The following is a 13494-nucleotide window of genomic DNA, read 5'->3' as shown; positions in this document are numbered from 1 at the left end:
AACTCGAAGAGGTTCGAGAAACACCCACAGTTGTAGAACCCACACCCGAGGAGCCAAGTGAGGAGATACAAGATCCTAGAAGAACCGAGAGAGTCTCGAGACCACCTGTGAGGTATGGTCTGCTTCTTGAAGAGGGCCATGATGAGCCTGATCTTGGATGTGATCCAAGGACCTTCAAAGAAGCGTTATCGGATGCCGATTCATCCAAATGGCTTGAAGCAATGGAATCTGAGATGAATTCCATGATTCAAACCAAGTGTGGAATATCGTGGATCCACCTGAGGGAATTGTTCCCATAGGGTGTAAATGGATTTACAAGAGGAAACTTGGGGCGGATGGGAAGGTATTGACCTTCAAGGCGCGATTGGTAGCAAAAGGGTATACTCAAAAACAAGGTATTGACTATGAGGAAACCTTTTCTCCAGTTGCAATGTTCAAGTCCATTAGGATTTTGCTAGCCATAGCTGCATGGTATGACTATGAGATATGGCAGATGGATGTTAAGACAGCCTTCCTTAATGGGGATATTAAGGAAGAGATTTACATGTCTCAACCTGAAGGGTTTACATCTATCGGAAGTGAGCATATGGTATGCAAACTTCAAAGATCTATTTATGGTCTTAAGCAGGCATCTAGGAGTTGGAACCTCAGATTCGATAGTACAATCAAAGAGTTTGGTTTTACTAAGAATCCTGAGGAACCCTGTGTATATAAGAAGGTCAGTGGGAGTGCTTTGACATTCCTTGTTCTTTATGTTGATGACATTCTACTCATTGGGAATGATGTAGGAATGTTGCAATCAACTAAGATATGGTTAGCAAGTAAGTTCTCAATGCAGGACTTGGGTGAAGCATCTTTTGTATTGGGAATACAGATCTATAGAGATAGATCAAAAAGATTGCTTGGTCTCACCCAGTCCACATACATTGATACCATCGTGAAGCGGTTCTCGATGGATGAGTCCAAGAGAGGACATCTACCAATGTGTCATGGCGTGTCCCTATCCAAGTCTATGTCTCCCAAGACTGATGCAGAGATTGCGGCGATGACACGAATTCCGTATGCTTCGGCTATTGGTAGTATCATGTATGGGATGATATCTACACGTCCTGACGTAGCACTTGCACTAAGTGTAGTGAGTAGATATCAATCCAACCCTGGTCTTCCACACTGGAAAGCTGTGAAAGACATCCTCAAGTATTTGAGAAGGACCAATAAGTTGTTTTTGGTCTATGGGGGTGGAGAACTAAAATTGGAAGGCTATACCGACTCTAGCTTCCAAAGCGATGTTGATGACTCGAAGTCAACCTCCGGATTCATATTCATGCTCAATGGTGGTGCTGTCTCTTGGAAGAGTTCCAAGCAAGATAGTACTGCGGATTCCACCACTGAGGCAGAATACATTGCTGCATCGGCTGCGACAAAGGAGGCTGTTTGGATTAGGAATTTCGTCCAAGAGTTGGGCGTCATTCCAAATGAAGTTGCTCTTATCCCGGTGATGTGCGACAACACGGGAGCCATAGCTCAGGCGAAGGAGCCAAGGTCTCATCAGAAGTCCAAACACGTATTGAGAAAGTACCACATCCTCAGAGAGATCGTGGAAAGAGGAGATGTCGTGATTGACAAAGTTGGCTCCGCAGATAATGTTGCTGATCCACTAACTAAGCCTTTACCAGGACCATCGTTCGAGAAGCATCGCGAATCAATGGGTCTGAAGTATATGGGTAGTTGGCTTTAGTGCAAGTGGGAGATTGTTAGAGTAGGTGCACGTCGAGCCAAGTGTTGGCCGACTGTTCACGATGAAACTCTTTGTATAAACGATCTTTATTTTAATAATATTTGAATTTATTAATTTGGCGCATCTTTTTCTTTATACCCATGCTAGTTGCATAGATAAAGTCCTTGAATATACAAATAATAGAAAGAATATGAGATGCTCATATGATGAGTATCATGAAACTCATATTTGGAATACTGTATATTCTAAACCGTTCCTAGTCGATTCAGCCGCCACTAAGAAGGATAAAGGCCGCTCGAGTTAGAGACTAGTATCTGCGATGTCAGTACCATGTTTCATTGGTAGGGGACATTGTGATGTCCGAGCATGCAGATAGGTGCTCCTGGTACAGTGCACTAAACAACCCTCTATAAAGGACTTTCCAAGTGGTTCTCACTTATCGAGTGGAAAAGTCCTAGTTTATGGTTGTACACCATTAGTCCTTATGACCCGGGACAACATTGAGACTCTATGTGCTAGCGTTTCACTTTGACTTGTTTACCGACTCTTATGGGGTCATCAGGTGGCAAGATTGGGTGTTACGGCGAAACATATAGGAGTCGATGCATTGTAGCCGGGGATTCACCGCTTACCTACGGGCATGGATATCCTATGTGTTTTTCATGTATGTGTGGGTTGAAATCTCTGATCAGAGTATGGTGGTAATTATGAAAGGGGTTTCATAGATTACACCATCGATGCAACCACAACATGACACATAGTATCGATTCATTGACAACTCTCGATAAACCAATGGTTGTCGAATCGGTCGGGATATATGAGTTGAAGGGACCGTACTGTACGCTAACCATAATTGAATGGTTCTTGCAGGCACTATCATGTGATACCTAGGGAATCACGTAAGCGATGCTGCTAGGCGTTTAACGTGATTGGTTGGGTACTATCAGACTTGAGTTCTGACGTTCTTACTATCAAGGAGTTGATAAGTAAGAATGGAGCAATTGGGGTATGCTCGAATAAGGACATGTTTAGTCCGAATCACATAGAGATGTGAACCCACGGCTAGTTGTATCAATGAACCATTGAGGGCCACACAAGTATTAGCTCTGTAAATCCCGATGAGAAGTAAAATAGTTCAATGTGTTGAACGGCTTATAAATGTGTTTATAAGTGTAAAGAAAAATAGAAGTATGACTTCTATGAGAGAAATATAAATTTTAATTTATGGAAGTGTTCCTTAGATTAAAATTTGGCCAAGTAAATAATGTAGTTGAAAATTGTGATTTTCATAAACATTATTGAGGACTAAATTAAATTAATTCAAGTGTTGAATTAATTAAACACTAGTGGACCTAGTAGAGTCTAAATAATTAAATAATTCAAGTGTTGAATTAATTAAATTATATTGAGTCTTGTAGAGCTCAATTAAAATAATTATTTAACTAGTGGGACTTGAATAAATTCAAGTAGTATTTAATTAATCTCAAATGTGTTTGAGATAATTAAAAATTTAGTCCATGGTTTTTAATGTGTTAGAAACCATATGATATATGTGAGACATGCTAGGGTTTGCATGCTTGGGAGGTGAAGAGGTGTGGATTACTTTTTATTAAAAAATTCAAAGGCATGCAACTTTTGAGAGACAACTTTTCACAAAACCAAGGCTAGTCTCCCACACACTCCCATTCCCTCACTTGGCCGAAACTTGCTCCCTTTTCTCTCCCAAAATTTTTCCTCTTTTGTTCTTCAAGTGTTGGAGAATAAAAGTCCTCTCATTGATAAATCCTCAAATATTTCTAGTGCAATATTTGAGGGGTTTTACCTTGCTAGTGGTGGGCTTAATTTTGGAGGTGGAAGCTTGTAGATTTTTCATCCAAAGAAGAGCTTTGTTGTTTACAACAAAGTTGGTGCCACTCATTAATCTCTTGAGATTGATAGGTAAATTCTAAAACATCCTATGTATGGTGTTTTCTTTGTAAATATTGCACTAAACCATGGTGGCCGAAAAATTTCTTGCATGAAATTAAAATTTTTGACTTCCGTTGCGTTTCCGGCCACCGTAACCGGTCCGCTTTCAGTCCCGGGTCATAAGGACTAATGGTGTACAACCATAAACTAGGACGTTTCCACTCGATAAGTGAGAACCACTTGGAAAGTCCTTTAATGGAGGGTTGTTCAGTGCACTCTACCAGGAGCACCTATCTGCATGCTCGGACATCACAATGTCCCCTACCAATGAAACATGGTACTCACATCGCAGATACTAGTCTCTAACTCGAGCGGCCTATATCCTTCTTAGTGGCGGCTGAATCGACTAGGAACCGTTTAGAATATACAGTATTACAAATATGAGTTTCATGATACTCATCATATGAGCATCTCATATTCTTTCTACTATTTGTATATTCAAGGGCTTTATCTATGCAACTATCATGGGTATACAGATAAAGATGTGCCAAAATAATAATATCAAATATTACTAAAATAAAGATTGCTTATACATAGAGTTTCATTGTGAACACTCGGCCAACACTTGGCTCGACGGGCACCTACTCTAACAATCTCCCACTTGCACTAGAGCCAACTACCCATATGCTTTAAACCCATTGATTCGCGATGCTTGTCGAATAATGGTCCAGGTAAAGGCTTAGCTAGTGGATCAACAACATTATCTGCGGAGCCGAATTTGTCAAAAGACACTTTTCCTCTTTCCACAATCTCTCCGAGGATGTGGTACTTTCTCAATACTAGTTTGGATTTCTGATGAGACCTAGGCTCCTTTGCTTGAGCTATAGCTCCCGTGTTGTCACACAACACCGGGACAGGAGCAACTCCATTAGGAATGACGCCCAACTCTTGGACGAAATTCCTTATCCAAACAGCCTCCCTTGCTGCATCCGATGCAACAATGTATTCGGCCTCTGTGCTGGAATCCGCAGTATTGTCTTGCTTGGAACTCTTCCAAGAGACAGCAGCACCATAGAGCATGAATACAAACCCAGAGGTTGACTTCGAGTCATCGATATCGCTTTGGAAGCTAGAGTCGGTATAGCCTTCCAATTTTAGTTCTCCACCCCATAGACCAAGAACAATTTATTGGTCCTTCTCAACTACTTGAGGATGTCTTTCACAGCTTTCTAATGTGGAAGACCGGGGTTCGATTGATATCTACTCACTACACTTAGTGCGAAAGCTACGTCAGGACGTGTAGATATCATCCCATACATGATGCTACCAATCACAGATGCATAAGGAATGCTTTGTCATCGCCGCTATCTCTGCATCAGTCTTGAAAGACAGACTTGGATAGGGACACGCCATGACACATTGGTAGATGTCCTCTCTTGGACTTATCCATCGAGAACCGCTTCACGATGGTATCAATGTATGTGGACTGGGTGAGACGAAGCAATCTTTTCGATCTATCTCAATAGATCTGTATCCCAATACAAAAGATGCTTCACCCAAGTCCTGCATCGAGAACTTATTCGCTAACCATATCTTAGTTGATTGCAACATTCCTACATCATTCCCAATGATTAGAATGTCATCAACATAAAACACCAGGAATGTCACAACACTCCCACTGACCTTCTTATACACATAGGGTTCCTCAGGATTCTTAGCAAAACCAAACTCTTTGATCGTACTATCGAATCTGAGGTTCCAACTCCTAGATGCCTGCTTTAGACCATAAATAGATCTCTGAAGTTTGCATACCATATGCTCACTTCCGATAGATGTAAACCCTCCAGGTTTGAGACATGTAAATCACTTTCTTAATATCCCCATTAAGAAAGGCTGTCTTGACATCCATCTGCCATATCTCATAGTCATACCATGCAGCTATGGCTAGCAATATCCTTATAGACTTGAGCATTGCAACTGGTGAAAATGTTTCCTCAAAGTCAACTCCTTGTCTTTGAATATATCCTTTTGCCACCAATCGCGTCTTGAAGGTCAATACCTTCCATCCGCCCCAAGTCCCTATGGGAACCGTTCCCTCAGGTGGATCTATAAGATCCTACACTTGGTTCGAATGCATGGAATTCAACTCAGATTCCATTGCTTCAAGCCACTTGGATGAATCGGCATCAGATAACGCTTCCTTGAAGGTCCTTGGATCACATCCATGGTTAGGCTCAGCATGGCCCTCTTCAAGAAGCAGACCATACCTCATAGGTGGTCTCGAGACTCTCTCGGATCTTCTAGGAGCTTGTATCTCCTCTCTTGGCTCTTCGGGTGTGGGTTCTATAATTGTGGGTGTCTCTCGAACCTCTTCGAGTTCTATCATCTCCCATTTTCTATCCAATAGAAATTCCTTTTCAAAAAATGTTGCATTCCTAGAAACAAACCACTTTGTTTCTTGGGGATGATAGAAATGATATCCAACTTAATTCCTTGGATATCCCACAAAGTAACATAAAATGGATCAACTATCCAATTTATCTCCCACTACCTGCTTCACATAAGCAGGGCTCCCATATTCTAAGATAAGAATATTTGGGAGGCTTACCCATCCATATCTCATATGGTGTCTGCCTTTGAATGGACATTCAATGGAATATCTTTCAATTTTAAGTTATAGAGATCGTTTTCAAGTTCTCAAGTACCAATTAAACATTCATTCTTGTAAATTTTGCAAACACCTTTGCAAAATAAACAAGAATATCCATTTTTATCACCATAGAAATGGAAACAATGTTTTTAACAAAATTAGGTACAAACAAAACATCTCTTAAAATTAACTTAAAATCATTGTTCAACAATAAGTAAACATCTTCAACAGCCTTGGCAGCAACTCTTGCTCCATTGCTAATCTTCTAGAAGGTCACACCTTCCTTAAGCTTTCTACTTCTTCCCATCACCTGTAACCCATTACAGAGATGTGAGTCATAACCGATATCTAATACCCAAGAAGTAGAGTTAATTGAAATGTTTACTTCAATTTAGAGCATACCGTTTCCAGAACTCTTCTGGGCCAGATATTCCTTGCAATTTCGCCTCCAATGTCCAGGCTTCTTATAGTGATGACAAACATCACTAGTCTTGTCAGCCTTAACTGGTGTGGCTGCCACAACGGGATTCGGAGATTGCCTCAACAAGGGCACGTTCTTCTTGGGATGTTGGAAAGAACTCTTCTTTCCCTTCCCATGTGGATCAATCTTCGTACCAGATGAAGAACCCACATAAAGAACCAATTTCTCTTTCTTGATGGTGGATTCAAACGTAACAAGCATATTCACCTACTCCTCAATGGTCGGCTCTAGCTTGTTCATGTTGAAGTTCACCACAAAAAGATCAAATGAGCTAGGCAGCGATAAGAGCAACACGTCGGTGGTCAACTCCGAAGGCAAGATCAGATCCATGCCAACGAGCTTGTCCACGAGCCCGATCATCTTTAGGCCATGCTCATGGACCGAGGCCCCATCTCGCATGCGCAAAGTGATCAGCTCCTTGACGGTAGCATGCCTAAGAGGACGAGTCTGCTCACCAAAGAGCTCTTTGAGGTGCTTATGAATGTCAGCAGCATTCTTTGCATCCTCAAAACGCCTCTGCAGCTCATCATTCATAGAAGTCAGCATATAACACCTGGCTATCAAGTCATGGTCACACCATTCCTTGTAAGCCTGCAATTCCTCAGGATTGCAGTCAGTCGGAGCCTCAACAGGGGGCGACTCAGTCAGTGTATATGTTAACCTTTCCGAATTCAAGACGATTTTTAGGTTTCTTAGCCAAGTGAGGTAATTAGGTCCAGTTAATATGTGTTTGTCGAGTATTACGGATATCGGATTGCGAATCGAAGACATTGTCAATTTGTACTGAAAAGTAAAAACAGATAAATGTTGATGACTATTTTAAAATATTTAGTAAGATATGAAGCTTGGACTTTTACTTCATAAATATTTGATCCCACTGTTTTGACATCTTTCACTACCCTCTAGTGAAAACGAGAAACTCCTTTCCTCAGTAGGTACGTAAGGTCCAATTAGCGAATTATGATCCCGAATAATATCAGCCAATCACAATTCCTAAAAGGTAGTTTCCAATTGCATCACAATGCAACCCTCTACGTAAACTTTTGTCTCACGTTTGATTAGGACCCAATAATATGACGTCGTTCATCTTCACGTGTCAAGCCTTACCCATCGATGTTGAACCTTAATGGACGGTCGCCATGAGTTCCCCAATAATATGAGCCGAAATCATGGGAGTTCCACGTAGTTCACATCACCATGTCAATGGATGTCACAGCTTTCCGGCACCCAAAGCTCCCCCAATAATATGAGCCGAGCCCCGAGTACGGGTAGCGTTCATCATGCACCCATTGTCGATGGAAGACATGGAAATTATAAACAAATTTATAATTCCCCTTTTCGGGCTTGATATTAATTTTGAATCTTATTCAAAATGAGGGTCTTTAATTTTGAAAGGTCTCATCATTAATTTTATTTAAAAGCTCGCCATGTTTGATCGTATGTTTGCCGGATTCATGCAACTTTGTTATTATCATAATAATAACGCACATACTCATTATTTATAACATATCATGCATATATTATAAACAGTAAACAAACAAGGATGATCGATCGCCCCAATACTAATGGCCCGTGTGAGCTAAACACGGGCTTAGGTCCAATCTTAGGGTAAATGCACGGGATGCAAATGCAAATAATTATTACATTAGCATCCAATATTACATGTCTTCGATCTTCATAATCACCAAGGCCACCATCTTCCAATCTTGATCTTCCACTATTCTAATATTTACAATTAAATATCCATGGCACATAGGGATACATCTCATGGGGGTGGGAACGGGCCATAAACCAAGCCCACTTTAAATTGATAATTATTACAATCATTCAACACAAAAATGTTAGCCATCCAATGGCCCAACAACTCAAGGCCCATGACACTTTGATATTCCAAAACACTTTTGGAAACCCTAGCCGTCATCGCCGTCGCCGGAGCTCCGTCGCCGGATTCCGGCCAACATTTCGGCCAACAAAAAATTTTTTTTTTTTTTTTATATTTTGAGAGGGGGTTTCGGGCAGCCCCTCGGGCAGCCCGAGGCGCCCAAATGGGCAGCATGTTGCTGCCGAAATTTTTCTCCAAGATGGCCTCGATTTTTGATGCAAAAAATATCTCAAGCGGTTAGAAATCAATCTCAATATAATATCATGTATTATGCTACACAAAATGGTAACCATAGCTCTGATACCAATTGAAAGGGAACGATTTAGGGAGACCAAAAACACAACGGAAGCATAATTTTTAAAGAAAATTTCGGCCCCCTTGCATCTTGTGTAGCAAAATACAACAAAACACCAAAAACATGTCATACATAGGGTGTTTGAGAGATATACCTATCAACCTCTTGAGGTTGATGTATGGCTCCAACTTTGTTGTCAAACAACAAAGCTCTTGAAAGGAATGGCAATCTACAAGCTTCCTCCTCCTTGAGTCTTTCCTTCAAATTAGGCCCACCACCAACTAGCTAGAACCCTTCATATTTTGCACTAGAAAAATATGAAGATTTTTCAAAGAGAAGTGTATATTTTCTCCTCAACAATTGAAGAAGAAAAATGAGAGAAAACTTGGAGAGAAAGAGAGTCAAGTTTCGGCCATTAGGGGTGCAAAGAGGGGAAGGGAGACTTGTCTTGGTTTGTGAAAAAGTTGAGTCAAAAAGGTGCATGCCATGCCTTGAAAACTCAAAAAGTAGCCTCCCAACCCTTCACCTCTCATGCATGCATATTATATGGTTTTTAATCAAATTAAAAACCTTGGACTAAATTTTAATTATCTCAAACATATTTGAGACTAATTAAACATTACTTGAATTTACCCAAGTCCCACTAGTTAAATAATTATTTTAATTTAGCTCTACAAAACTCAATATAATTTAATTAATTCAACACTTGAATTAATTTAATTATTTGGACTCTACTAGGTCCACTAGTGTTTAATTAATTCAACACTTGAATTAATTTAATTTAGTCCATAATAATGTTTATGAAAATCACAATTTTCAAATACATTATTCACTTGGCCTAATTTTAATTTAGGAACACTTCCATAAATTAAAATTTACATTTCTCTCATAAAAGTCATACTTCTATTTTTCTTTACACTTATAAACTCATTTATAAGTCGTTCAACACATTGAACTATTTTCTCCTTTATAGAAGTCATACTTCTAATTTTCCTTACGCTTATAAACTCCTTTATAAGCCGTTCAACACATTGAACTATTTTTACTTCTCAACGGGATCTAGAAAGCTAGTACTTGTGTGGCCCTCAATGGTTCATTGATACAACTAGCCGTGGGTTCACATCTCTATGTGATTCGGACTAAACATGTCCTTATATGAGCATACCCCAATTGCTCCATTCTTATTTATCAACACCTTGATAATAAGAACGTCAGAACTCAAGTCTGATAGTACCCAACCAATCATGTTAAACACCTAGCAGCATCGCTTACATGATTCCCTAGGTATCAAATGATAGTGCCTGCAAGAACCATTCTATTATGGTTAGCGTACAGTACGGTCCCTTCAACTCATATATCCCGATCGATTCGACAACCATTGGTTTATCGAGAGTTGTCAATGAATCGATACTATGTGTCATGTCGTAGTTGCATCGATGGTGTAATCTATGAAACACCTTTCATAATTACAACCATACTCTTGCCAGAGATTTCAACCTACATACACATGATAACACATAGGATATCCATACCCGAAGGTAAGCGGTGAATCCCCGACTACAATGCATCGACTCCTATATGTTTTGACATGACACCCAACCTTGCCACCTGATGACCCTATAAGAGTCGGTAAACAAGTCAAAGTGAAATGCTAGCACATAGAGTCTCAATGTTGTCCCGGGTCATAAGGACTAATGGTGTACAACCATAAACTAGGACGTTTCCACTCGATAAGTGAGAACCACTTGGAAAGTCCTTTAATGGAGGGTTGTTCAGTGCACTCTACCAGGAGCACCTATCTGCATGCTCGGACATCACAATGTCCCCTACCAATGAAACATGGTACTCACATCGCAGATACTAGTCTCTAACTCGAGCGGCCTATATCCTTCTTAGTGGCGGCTGAATCGACTAGGAACCGTTTAGAATATACAGTATTACAAATATGAGTTTCATGATACTCATCATATGAGCATCTCATATTCTTTCTACTATTTGTATATTCAAGGGCTTTATCTATGCAACTAGCATGGGTATACAGATAAAGATGTGCCAAAATAATAATATCAAATATTACTAAAATAAAGATTGCTTATACATAGAGTTTCATTGTGAACACTCGGCCAACACTTGGCTCGACGGGCACCTACTCTAACAAGATGTGGGGACCAGTGAATCGGCTTGGACTGCGTGGAGGCTAAACCCGAGAACCGCCTATGTTTTCAAGAATTTTCAAGCATGTTAATTTGGTTAGTCTATTTTTATGAAACTATTTCACAATGCTTAAATGAGTACCTTTTGGCTTGTTTGTAATCGTTTTAAATTAAATATTTTATTCGAGCAGTTTATTTTTATCGCAATTTGAAAGATTATTATTTAAATAAGAAATTTTTATTTTTCCGCAAATTTTAAGTAGTACAAAATACATTACGTTACACCTCAAGACTCATCAAAGGAAGCTATGGCATTGACTCAAACCCATACAAATTCCACAAACGTCCCCAAACAATGACACGCAACCACAAGGCGTTTCAATCCCATAAACCCAAATTCGGCATAACGCGCTTAGCTACGACTTCTAATATAACCAAACTTTTACTGACCTGAAACGAAACATCAAATGACGTCTGAACACAACACACGACATGCCTAAACGCAGCAGTGACCACCCAGTGGTTCCCAACGAAGCATGCAACAAATAACCTCAAGAAAACAAGAACACATTTTTATAAAATCACAATTTGAGCAGTCACACGAGAATGATCATAACTCACTCATCTTTTATCCGAAAATTACAAATTTACTGTCAAATGAAAGATATCAAAACGTACTACGTTTTATATGTTGAACATTTTTCCATAAAACCGACCAAAAATTCATAGGATTCAAAATGATAGTAGATTTGGTTTTTGAGATCTAAAAACCGTTCCAAAATCGTTTCAAACATCATTGCTCAAACTTTGCATAACATAAACGGATTGTTACGCAATATGCATCCAAATATTTACTATGACAAGATCGATGCAGAAACATAATAAAATATACATGTCTTGATGATTGATACTCACGATACGACGAATAACGAAGCGAGGATATACGAGAAATGATCTGGGATGACTTGTGGCACGTCTAAAATCAAACGTGAGTCTACTGAAAAAAATTGTAGGGAAAAGGGGGTGACTGCTGGATACTCTAAGAACCCTTGTTCTTATCGGAAAAAAAGAAAGAAAAAGGATACCAAGTGTGTGTGTGAGTGTGTGTCTAGTGGGTGTGTGTGCAGCGTGTAATCGTGTGTATATGTTGATTAGGGAGTTAATTAGGGGATTAATTAGTTAAATAAAAATAATAATAACTAATCAACATGCTAATCTCCCACTAATTTACTAGCACCCCTTATTTTAAATTAAATGCACAAATGTCAAATTTTCAAAACTATTCAAATTAGTACTTTTGAAAAGCATAAAATCTTAAAATCATCTAATAAATTAAATTAGGTTTTAAAGTGCATAAAATTTCATAAATCATTTAAATACCAATTTTCTTTACTTGAATTAAAATACCACATTTTTCATAAATCGCCTAAATCGTCACTTGTCTTTTTTCCCGATCCCGTATCGATATTCGTCTGAAACATATAACTCAAAAAAACGTTTTAATGTGCATCAAAAAAACATGTAATAATTTAAAATCATGCGAATCATAAAGCATGCATCGATAAAAATCATTTTAAAAATTAAATAAATAATTTAACAATTTAATGAATGCATGTGTTTACGTGTATTGATTTGGGCTCTACAACTGAACCCCAATCTATTCATCCTCTCATGCAATGGCTACTATCCTGTCCTCATCATCTTAGTGAAAGTGACCAAACAACGCATCCATTTGAACCTTGGAAAGTCCTTGATTCGAGCCATTCCCTATTTCCTTCTCAATTTTTCTTTCAGACATGGCAAGAAACATTAGTAGAAAGAATAAAAAATTTCTTCACCTAAACTCTCACAGTAACTCCAAAAATATTCTTTCGCTCTCAAGTGATTCACTCAAGTTTGAAAATTTATCTCGAAGGTGAGCTTAAGCTCTGTCGCTTGTATAAATCAAACTTACAAGTTCAACTACGATACACTTGCAACTGTCTCACTTGGACTGCAAAAAAATTAAGAATATTTGAAGATTTTTCCAAACACTTGAATATGACTCTCACTTAAGACAAGAACAAACAAAATTTTAATGCTAAAATATAATCACTAAATATTTGAGAAACTATACTTATCTTTTCTTTTCTTTTTTTCTAATCGATTTCCTTTTTTCAATACTACCTTTTTTTGTAATGATTTGATCCCTCTTTTTTTCGATTTTTCTTATTTATTTTGACAAAACTTGCACAACAAGAAAGACGAAACTTGTGTGACAAGAAACATGAAGAACGACTCAAGGATTTTCGAGAATCACAAAATTCACGAAGAAATTAAAACGATAAACAAGATTTTTAATAAAAATATTGTGAAACAAGAAACTAATAACGAAAAACGATAGAACA

The sequence above is a fragment of the Primulina eburnea genome, chromosome 3 (assembly GCF_022965805.1).
Source record: "Primulina eburnea isolate SZY01 chromosome 3, ASM2296580v1, whole genome shotgun sequence".
NCBI classification, from domain to species: Eukaryota; Viridiplantae; Streptophyta; class Magnoliopsida; order Lamiales; family Gesneriaceae; genus Primulina; species Primulina eburnea.
Note: the sequence above shows the minus strand (reverse complement) of the source record.